Source organism: Petromyzon marinus, unplaced genomic scaffold (assembly GCF_048934315.1).
Source record: "Petromyzon marinus isolate PM22_M1 ecotype Great Lakes invasive population unplaced genomic scaffold, UKy_Petmar_22M1.pri1.0 PM_Scaffold_42, whole genome shotgun sequence".
In the NCBI taxonomy this organism is placed as follows: domain Eukaryota; kingdom Metazoa; phylum Chordata; class Hyperoartia; order Petromyzontiformes; family Petromyzontidae; genus Petromyzon; species Petromyzon marinus.
Window position 1 is genome coordinate 82,269 of NW_027423413.1, and position 12,770 is coordinate 95,038.

The following is a 12,770-nucleotide window of genomic DNA, read 5'->3' on the forward strand; positions in this document are numbered from 1 at the left end:
ACATAGCCTTTTCTGTGACCAGTCACAAGCTAATCACTCAGCCATTTCAATGCTAAATTCTATGCTAATTCCTTTGTCAAGGGGCTTTGTTTCTTCTCACACAGCTTAAAGGTCGTGATCTCAGCGTGGCTTTTTCACTCCAGCGCTGTCCTCCAGACAGTCTCGTCCCTTCACCTGATGAAGGCCGCTTGTGTTGTGGCCGAAACGTGGTGAGAATATTATTGTGTTATTTTATCAATTCATTATTTTATTCTCATTCTACGTGACTTTACCGAAAGAACCAAAGAAGATGAATCCTTGCAGTCACGAAAGCTTTAAATCGAAACTCAGATATTAATAATAATTAAAACATTCGCATAATCATGATGCTGATGTAATGTTATATATGAGTTTAATTCATTCTAATTTCATCCCACAATGTTGCAGACTAATTATATACCAGGGCCAAAATGATATTATGATAATCAGAAACAACAATCATTTAAAACACTCAGACATTAATAATGATTATAAAATTATTACAATTATAAAGATGATCACGTAAAGTTATATAGAAGCGTCAATCATGCCAATTAATTGCCACAATGCTGCAGACCAATTATATACCAGTGCCAAAATGCTATTATCAGGATAAACTCTAATTTAAAACACTCAGACATTAATAATGATTATAAAATTATTACAATTATAAAGATGATCACGTAAAGTTAGATAGAAGCGTCAATCATGCCAATAAATTGCCACAACGCTGTAAATACACATTTTTTTACCAGCGCCCAAATGTTTTTATCAATAGCAGCTATCATTTAAAGCACTCAGAAACTATGAATGATTAGTAATATAAAATTAATTAGAATGATGATAATGTAATGTTATATATTAGTTCATTCATGCTAATTTCATCTGCCAACACTGCAGAATATATATATATTTTTTACCAGTGCCAAAATGTGTTTAATAATAGCAACTATATGATTTGGGTCTATTGGTAAAGTCACATGCATAGATTTAATAAAAATAACACTTCATATTTAATTATTTCGTGACTGCAGGCAAGGTGATGACGGAACTCTGGTTTGATTCTTTTAAGTTTAACACGTTAGCAGGCTTTCGCGACCAATATTATTATCATTAATAATAAAGGTTTTTGGGGTGTTAGATCGCCTTATTTATAAATGTGTCGTAAGCCCTCTCCACCACCCGACACGGCCAATCAGCGCAAAAAGTGTCACGTTGACAAAAGAACACAAAATAGTTCACTACTTTAGCCCCACCGGTGTGTTGAAGAGTGATGTTGTGGATTCGCTCTTCAACACACCGGTGGGGCTAAAGTAGTGAACTATTTTGTTCTTTTACATTATGAGACCTCCTTTGCCAGTAACAAGATATAGGAATAGGTTTTACCCTTTTAACTGGCACAAAAAACTGACACCTTTATTTTTGGTGCCAGTTAAAAGGGTAAAACCTATTCCTATATCTTGTTACTGGCAAAGGAGGTCTCATAATGTAAAGGCTCACCCCGAGCACCTCAATACTCTGATGGTGCGCTGTTTTTGAGTTGTACGCCTTGTGGCGTCTTCTGGTCCAACACCAGTGGAAAGACTTAAGGGCTCTAAGAAAAGCCGCCTCGGGTGTGGACCAATCAAATTCAAGGACAGTGCCAATATTATTATTATCAGAGTTGTCTCTTTTTGTTTGCATATTGATATTGATAATATTATTATCAGAGTTGTCTTTTTGTTTGCATTTTGACTGCTTGTGTTGTGGTTATTGCAGACACGATGCCTTGAATAAAGGTGTCAGTTTTTGTGCCAGTTAAAAGGGTAAAAACCTATTACTATTTTGTGTCCTTTTGTCAACGTGACACTTTTTTTGTGCTGATTGGCCGTGTCGGGTGGTGGAGGGCTACGACACATTTATAAATAACGCGATCTAACACCCCAAAAAAACCTTTATTATTGATTCTTTTCATCGAGTACCCCATAGGGAGAGCCGTTCAAGAGATCTGCAGTGAGGTCGCCCAAGTGCAATCAGAGAGGGGAATTCTGCCGAAGCTTGTCATGGGCGTTGAAATCTCCAATAAATAAACATTTGAGTCGTCTTAAATTTCGATTTAAAGCTTTTCGTGACCGCTGGGGATTCATTCTGCTTGGTTCTTTCGGTAAAAGTCACCACCACGTAGAAGGGAAACAATAAAATAATAAAAATATAAAACAATAACATTATTCTAAAACAATAAAATTATTATTCTTGGTTCTTTCGGTAAAGTCACCGCCACGTAGAAGGGAAACAATAAAATAATAAAAATATAAAACAATAAAATTATTGCAAAACAATAAAATTATTATTCTTGGTTCTTTCGGTAAAGTCACCACGTAGAAGGGGAACAATAAAATAATAAAAATATAAAACAATAAAATTATTATTCTTGGTTCTTTCGGTAAAGTCACCACCACCACGTAGATAGGGAAACAATAAAATAATAAAAACATTTAAACAATAATATTATTATTCTTGGTTCTTTGGGTAAAGTCACCACGTAGAAGGGGAACAATAAAATAATAAAAATATAAAACAATAAAATTATTATTCTTGGTTCTTTCGGTAAAGTCACCACCACCACGTAGATAGGGAAACAATAAAATAATAAAAACATTTAAACAATAATATTATTATTCTTGGTTCTTTGGGTAAAGTCACCACGTAGAAGGGAAACAATAAAATAATAAAACTATAAAACAATAAAATTATTATTCTTGGTTCTTTCGGTAAAGTCACCACCACGTAGAAGGGAAACAATAAAATAATAAAAATATAAAACAATACAATTATTATTCTTGGTTCTTTCGGTAAAGTCACCGCCACGTAGAAGGGAAACAATAAAATAATAAAAATATAAAACAATAAAATTATTATTCTTGGTTCTTTCGGTAAAGTCACCGCCACGTAGAAGAGAAACAATAAAATAATAAAAATATAAAACATTAAAATTATTATTCTTGGTTCTTTCGGTAAAGTCACCGCCACGTAGAAGGGAAACAATAAAATAATAAAAATATGAAACAATAAAATTATTATTCTTGGTTCTTTTGGTAAAGTCACCACCGCCACGTAGATAGGGAAACAATAAAATAATAAAAATATAAAACAATAAAATCATTATTCTTGGTTCTTTCGGTAAAGTCACCGCCGCCACGTAGATAGGGAAACAATAAAATAATAAAAATATAAAACAATAAAATTATTATTCTTGGTTCTTTGGGTAAAGTCACCACCGCCACGTAGATAGGGAAACAATAAAATAATAAAAATATTAAACAATAAAATTATTGTAAAACAATAAAATTATTATTCTTGGTTCTTTCGGTAAAGTCACCACCGCCACGTAGAAGGGAAACAATACAATAATAAAAAATATATTTAAAACAATTAAATTCTCACGAACGTTTCGACTGCAACACGAGAAGCAATCATCATCATCATCATCGGGTGTCAAAAAACCCCACGGCAAGAACATTTGAGACCGACACTTCTTTCAGATTTTCTTACGGCAGATTTTCACACCTTATCACTTCAGTTTAAGTTTATTTTGGGTAAAGCCCTGTGAGCCATCCGGCGCTTGAATCGGGAGCAGCCGCAACAAACGGAAACAAAAACACGAACAAGAAAAAACGTCCTAAAGTGACTTTGTGTGACTTTGTGCAAACAGAAAATCCATGGGAAAAAGCACGACAAAAATATTCTAGATTTAAAGCTTTCGTGACTGCAAGGATCCATACTCTTTGGTTCTATTGGGTAAAGTCACCACGTAGGTAAAAAATAAAATAACAAAAATCACGACGTTTCGACCACAACACAAGCGGCCTTCATCAGCTGAAAAAAGCACCGTACACCACCGACGCTGTGTACAAAAAATTCCAGTGGGATGCAAGTCAAACAACAACAACCACAAGACAACTTAGATTAAGGCCATCAGTCTAACTCCGTACTACAACAACAACAACCACAAGACAACTTTAGATTAAGGCCATCAGTCTAAACTCTGTACTACAACAACAACAACCACAAGACAACTTTAGATTAAGGCCATCAGTCTAACTCCGTACTACAACAACAACCACAAGACAACTTTAGATTAAGGCCATCAGTCTAAACTCCGTACTACAACAACAACCACAAGACAACTTTAGATTAAGGCCATCAGTCTAACTCCGTACTACAACAACAACAACAAGACAACTTAGATTAAGGCCATCAGTCTAACTCCGTACTACAACAACAACCACAAGACAACTTAGATTAAGGCCATCAGTCTAACTCCGTACTACAACAACAACAACCACAAGACAACTTTAGATTAAGGCCATCAGTCTAACTCCGTACTACAACAACAACAACCACAAGACAACTTTAGATTAAGGCCATCAGTCTAACTCCGTACTACAACAACAACCACAAGACAACTTTAGATTAAGGCCATCAGTCTAACTCCGTACTACAAAAACAACCACAAGACAACTTAGATTAAGGCCATCAGTCTAACTCCGTACTACAACAACAACCACAAGACAACTTTAGATTAAGGCCATCAGTCTAACTCCGTACTACAACAACAAGACAACTTTAGATTAAGGCCATCAGTCTAACTCCGTACTACAACAACAACCACAACACAACTTTAGATTAAGGCCATCAGTCTAACTCCGTACTACAACAACAACAACCACAAGACAACTTTAGATTAAGGCCATCAGTCTAACTCCGTACTACAACAACAACAACAAGACAACTTTAGATTAAGGCCATCAGTCTAACTCTGTACTACAACAACAACAACCACAACAAGACAACTTAGATTAAGGCCATCAGTCTAACTCCGTACTACAACAACAACCACAACAAGACAACTTTAGATTAAGGCCATCAGTCTAACTCCGTACTACAACAACAACCACAAGACAACTTAGATTAAGGCCATCAGTCTAAACGCCGTACTACAACAACAACCACAAGACAACTTAGATTAAGGCCATCAGTCTAACTCCGTACTACAACAACAACCACAAGACAACTTAGATTAAGGCCATCAGTCTAACTCCGTACTACAACAACAACCACAAGACAACTTAGATTAAGGCCATCAGTCTAACTCCGTACTACAACAACAACCACAATACAACTTTAGATTAAGGCCATCAGTCTAACTACGTACTACAACAACAACCACAAGACAACTTAGATTAAGGCCATCAGTCTAACTCCGTACTACAACAACAACCACAAGACAACTTAGATTAAGGCCATCAGTCTAACTCCGTACTACAACAACAACCACAATACAACTTTAGATTAAGGCCATCAGTCTAACTACGTACTACAACAACAACCACAAGACAACTTTAGATTAAGGCCATCAGTCTAAACTCCGTACTACAACAACAACCACAAGACAACTTTAGATTAAGGCCATCAGTCTAAACTCCGTACTACAACTACAACAACAACCACAAGACAACTTAGATTAAGGCCATCAGTCTAACTTCGTACTACAACAACAACAACCACAAGACAACTTTAGATTAAGGCCATCAGTCTAACTCCGTACTACAACAACAACAACAACCACAAGACAACTTTAGATTAAGGCCATCAGTCTAAACTCCGTACTACAACAACAACAACCAGAAGACAACTTTAGATTAAGGCCATCAGTCTAACTCCGTACTACAACAACAACCACAAGACAACTTTAGATTAAGGCCATCAGTCTAAACTCCGTACTACAACAACAACCACAAGACAACTTTAGATTAAGGCCATCAGTCTAACTCCGTACTACAACAACAACAACAAGACAACTTAGATTAAGGCCATCAGTCTAACTCCGTACTACAACAACAACAACCACAAGACAACTTTAGATTAAGGCCATCAGTCTAACTCCGTACTACAACAACAACAACAACCACAAGACAACTTTAGATTAAGGCCATCAGTCTAACTCCGTACTACAACAACAACCACAAGACAACTTTAGATTAAGGCCATCAGTCTAACTCCGTACTACAAAAACAACCACAAGACAACTTAGATTAAGGCCATCAGTCTAACTCCGTACTACAACAACAACCACAAGACAACTTTAGATTAAGGCCATCAGTCTAACTCCGTACTACAACAACAAGACAACTTTAGATTAAGGCCATCAGTCTAACTCCGTACTACAACAACAACCACAACACAACTTTAGATTAAGGCCATCAGTCTAACTCCGTACTACAACAACAACAACCACAAGACAACTTTAGATTAAGGCCATCAGTCTAACTCCGTACTACAACAACAACAACAAGACAACTTTAGATTAAGGCCATCAGTCTAACTCCGTACTACAACAACAACAACCACAACAAGACAACTTAGATTAAGGCCATCAGTCTAACTCCGTACTACAATAAACAACCACAAGACAACTTAGATTAAGGCCATCAGTCTAACTCCGTACTACAACAACAATCACACGACAACTTAGATTAAGGCCATCAGTCTAACTCCGTACTACAACAACAACCACAACAAGACAACTTTAGATTAAGGCCATCAGTCTAACTCCGTACTACAACAACAACCACAAGACAACTTAGATTAAGGCCATCAGTCTAAACGCCGTACTACAACAACAACCACAAGACAACTTAGATTAAGGCCATCAGTCTAACTCCGTACTACAACAACAACCACAAGACAACTTAGATTAAGGCCATCAGTCTAACTCCGTACTACAACAACAACCAGAAGACAACTTAGATTAAGGCCATCAGTCTAACTCCGTACTACAACAACAACAACCACAATACAACTTTAGATTAAGGCCATCAGTCTAACTACGTACTACAACAACAACCACAAGACAACTTAAATTAAGGCCATCAGTCTAACTCCGTACTACAACAACAACCACAAGACAACTTAGATTAAGGCCATCAGTCTAACTCCGTACTACAACAACAACAACCACCACAATACAACTTTAGATTAAGGCCATCAGTCTAACTACGTACTACAACAACAACCACAAGACAACTTTAGATTAAGGCCATCAGTCTAAACTCCGTACTACAACAACAACCACAAGACAACTTTAGATTAAGGCCATCAGTCTAAACTCCGTACTACAACTACAACAACAACCACAAGACAACTTAGATTAAGGCCATCAGTCTAACTTCGTACTACAACAACAACAACCACAAGACAACTTTAGATTAAGGCCATCAGTCTATCTCCGTACTACAACAACAACAACAACAACCAAAAGACAACTTTAGATTAAGGCCATCAGTCTAACTCCGTACTACAACAACAACAACAAGACAACTTAGATTAAGGCCATCAGTCTAACTCCGTACTACAACAACAACAACGACAATACAACTTTAGATTAAGGCCATCAGTCTAACTACATACTACAACAACAACCACAAGACAACTTTAGATTAAGGCCATCAGTCTAAACTCCGTACTACAACAACAACCACAAGACAACTTTAGATTAAGGCCATCAGTCTAACTTCGTACTACAACAACAACCACAAGACAACTTTAGATTAAGGCCATCAGTCTAACTCCGTACTACAACAACAACAACCAAAAGACAACTTTAGATTAAGGCCATCAGTCTAACTCCGTACTACAACAACCACAAGACAACTTAGATTAAGGCCATCAGTCTAACTCCGTACTACAACAACAACAACCACAATACAACTTTAGATTAAGGCCATCAGTCTAACTACGTACTACAACAACAACCACAAGACAACTTTAGATTAAGGCCATCAGTCTAAACTCCGTACTACAACAACAACCACAAGACAACTTTAGATTAAGGCCATCAGTCTAAACTCCGTACTACAACTACAACAACAACCACAAGACAACTTAGATTAAGGCCATCAGTCTAACTTCGTACTACAACAACAACAACCACAAGACAACTTTAGATTAAGGCCATCAGTCTAACTCCGTACTACAACAACAACAACCAAAAGACAACTTTAGATTAAGGCCATCAGTCTATCTCCGTACTACAACAACAACAACAACCAAAAGACAACTTTAGATTAAGGCCATCAGTCTAACTCCGTACTACAACAACAACAACAAGACAACTTAGATTAAGGCCATCAGTCTATCTCCGTACTACAACAACAACAACAACCAAAAGACAACTTTAGATTAAGGCCATCAGTCTAACTCCGTACTACAACAACAACAACAAGACAACTTAGATTAAGGCCATCAGTCTAACTCCGTACTACAACAACAACAACGACAATACAACTTTAGATTAAGGCCATCAGTCTAACTACATACTACAACAACAACCACAAGACAACTTTAGATTAAGGCCATCAGTCTAAACTCCGTACTACAACAACAACCACAAGACAACTTTAGATTAAGGCCATCAGTCTAACTTCGTACTACAACAACAACCACAAGACAACTTTAGATTAAGGCCATCAGTCTAACTCCGTACTACAACAACAACAACCAAAAGACAACTTTAGATTAAGGCCATCAGTCTAACTCCGTACTACAACAACCACAAGACAACTTAGATTAAGGCCATCAGTCTAACTCCGTACTACAACAACAACAACCACAATACAACTTTAGATTAAGGCCATCAGTCTAACTACGTACTACAACAACAACCACAAGACAACTTTAGATTAAGGCCATCAGTCTAAACTCCGTACTACAACAACAACCACAAGACAACTTTAGATTAAGGCCATCAGTCTAAACTCCGTACTACAACAACAACCACAAGACAACTTAGATTAAGGCCATCAGTCTAACTTCGTACTACAACAACAACAACCACAAGACAACTTTAGATTAAGGCCATCAGTCTAACTCCGTACTACAACAACAACAACCAAAAGACAACTTTAGATTAAGGCCATCAGTCTAACTCCGTACTACAACAACAACAAGACAACTTAGATTAAGGCCATCAGTCTAACTCCGTACTACAACAACAACCACAAGACAACTTAGATTAAGGCCATCAGTCTAACTCCGTTCTACAACAACAACCACAAGACAACTTAGATTAAGGCCATCAGTCTAACTCCGTACTACAACAACAACAAGACAACTTTAGATTAAGGCCATCAGTCTAACTCCGTACTACAACAACAACAAGACAACTTAGATTAAGGCCATCAGTCTAACTCCGTACTACAACAACAACCACAAGACAACTTAGATTAAGGCCATCAGTCTAACTCCGTACTACAACAACAACCACAAGACAACTTTAGATTAAGGCCATCAGTCTAAACTCCGTACTACAACAACAACCACAAGACAACTTTAGATTAAGGCCATCAGTCTAAACTCCGTACAACAACAACAACAACCACAAGACAACTTAGATTAAGGCCATCAGTCTAACTCCGTACTACAACAACAACCACAAGACAACTTAGATTAAGGCCATCAGTCTAACTCCGTACTACAACAACAACCACAAGACAACTTTAGATTAAGGCCATCAGTCTAACTCCGTACTACAACAACAACCAAAAGACAACTTTAGATTAAGGCCATCAGTCTAACTCCGTACTACAACAACAACAACAAGACAACTTTAGATTAAGGCCATCAGTCTAACTCCGTTACTACAACAACAACCACAAGACAACTTTAGATTAAGGCCAACAGTCTAAACTCCGTACTACAACAACAACCACAAGACATCTTTAGATTAAGGCCATCAGTTTAACTCCGTACTACAACAACAACCACAAGACAACTTAGATTAAGGCCATCAGTCTAACTCCGTACTACAACAACAACCACAAGACAACTTAGATTAAGGCCATCAGTCTAACTCCATACTACAACAAAACAAACATGTCCAAACCAAAAAAACGTTTTCTAAATCACCAAAAAATAAAGCCATAATTGCAACGTAACAGTGATCACAAGGACTGTGACCGAATTTTTGCAATAAACTACTTAAGTAACACATAACACCAAATCCTAGAGCCATAGCTGGCTGCATGAGTTACTCCACAAACAACAGAAGCATCGGTCGGAGTTTCACATTTTTGCAATGCACCTGATGATGATTGCTTCTCGTGTTGCAGTCGAAACGTCGTGAGAATTTTATTGTTTTTATATTTTTATTATTTTATTGTTTCCCTTCTACGCGGCGACTTTACCGAAAGAACCAAGAATATTTAATATTTTATCTGGAACTACACGACTTTACCAAAAGCCTCGCAGAGTTTGAATTCCTGCAGCCACTAGAGCTTGAAATCATAGCAGCAACCATCATTTAAAACTCTCAGATATTAATCATGATTATAACGGCTATTTTAATCATGATCATGTAATGTTATGGATTCCACAATGCTGTAGACTAATTCTATTTCAGAGGCAAAGATGCTATTCTAAGTAGCATCTATAATTGCTAAATAATGATAATGTAATGTTACATAATAGGCGAAATTCATGCTAAATAAATCCCACAACATCTACAGACAAATTACTAAGAACCAAATAGCTATCACCTAAAGCAACTGTTCATGCTAATTAAAATACTCAGAAAGTATTAATGATTATAATAATTACAATCATAATATCTACAAATTATAATACTAAAGAAAAGCACACCCAAACCACGATTAACGTCATAATTATTATAATTATTATTAATAGTTTCTGAGTGTATTAAGCTAGCAATGATAGTCGCTATAGAAAATATAATTTTGGCCCTTAGATACAATTAGTCTGCATTGTTGTTAGGGGTTTAAATGAGCGTGAATGACGCTGTGAAATAGCTTGAAGTTATCATTATAACTATACTATTATAATTGTTATATTATAAATGTTGATTTAAAGCTTTCGTAACTGCAGGGATTCATATTCTTGGTTCTTTCGGTAAAGTCACCACCACGAAGAAGGGAAACAATAAAACAATAAAAATATAAAACAATAAAATTCAAGAATATGTTACATTACAATCATGATTAACTTCTGAGTGTTTTATTATAGGAATGATAGTTTGCTATAAATAATATACATTTGGCCCTTAGATACAATTAGTCTGCATTGTTGTTAGGGGTTTAAATTAGCATGAATGATGCCGCTACATTACATACAGTACCCTGGTGTCTACAAACTAAGTTACCTCTGTGGTAGTAGTTACATTGGAGAAACCAAACGCCATGTCTCGGACCGCATCCGTGAACACAAAGCAGACCTTAAACACGGTAGGACCAACACCTCGGCAGTGGCAGATCATTGTTCTAATTCAGTAGGCTCACATGACATTGACTTCTCCAAGACGGAGGTTCTTTGTAAGCCATCCGGCTACCATGAGAGATTCGTTCATGAAGCCATCCACATATACAAACACAGAGACAATTTCAACCGTGAAGATGGATTCTGGCTTAGCAATCATTGGAAGGATTTGATAAACCATTTCGGGTCTTAATTGATTGTTCACGCTTACGGTAAGCCATCTGGCTACCATGAGAGATTCGTTCATGAGGCTATCCACATATACAAACACAGAGACAATTTCACCCGAGAAGATGGATTATGGGCTTAGCAATCATTGGAAGGATTTGATAAACCATTTCGGGTCTTAATTGATTGTTCACCCTTACGGTAAGCCATCTGGCTACCATGAGAGATTCGTTCATGAGGCTATCCACATATACAAACACAGAGACAATTTCACCCGAGAAGATGGATTCTGGGCCTAGCAATCATTGGAAGGATTTGATAAACCATTTCGGGTCTTAATTGATTGTTCACCCTTACGGTAAGCCATGTGGCTACCATGAGAGATTCGTTCATGAGGCTATCCACATATGCAAGCACAGAGACAATTTCACCCGAGAAGATGGATTCTGGCTTAGCAATCTTTGGAAGGATTTGATAAAACCATTTCGGGTCTTAATTGATTGTTCACGCTTACGGTAAGCCATCTGCCTACCATGAGAGATTCGTTCATGAGGCTATCCACATGTACAAACAGAGACAATTTCACCCGAGAAGATGGATTCTGGGCTTAGCAATCATTGGAAGGATTTAATAAACCATTTCGGGTCTTAATTGATTGTTCACGCTTACGGTGGCTTTCAGACAGCATACATTAATTTTCGTCTCCCCCCTCCTCTTTTCCGAACATAGATGGACTCAAATTTTGATTTAAAGCTTTCGTGACTGCTGTGACATCATATTCTTGGTTCTTTCGGTGAAGTCACCACCGCGTATAAGGGAAACAATAAAATAATAAAAATATATAAAACAATAAAATTCTCACGACGTTTCGACTGCAACACAAGAAGCAATCATCATCAGGTGTGAAAACCACAGCAATAATTTTTTTTTTAAAAGTGGCGGTGTTTGTTTTAACGTTAGCACCACGGAGAGCGATTTGACAGTCATTCAGAAGGACGAGTCCATCTATGTTCAGATGGACGAGTCCATCTATGTTCAGATGGACGAGTCCATGTTCGTTTTCCCCCCTCCTCTTTTCCGAACATAGATGGACTCGTCCTTCTGAACATAGATGGACTCGTCCTTCTGAACATAGATGGACTCGTCCATCTGAACATAGATGGACTCGTCCTTCTGAACATAGATGGACTCGTCCTTCTGAACTTAGATGGACTCGTCCATCTGAACATAGATGGACTCGTCCTTCTGAACACAGATGGACTCGTCCATCTGAACAT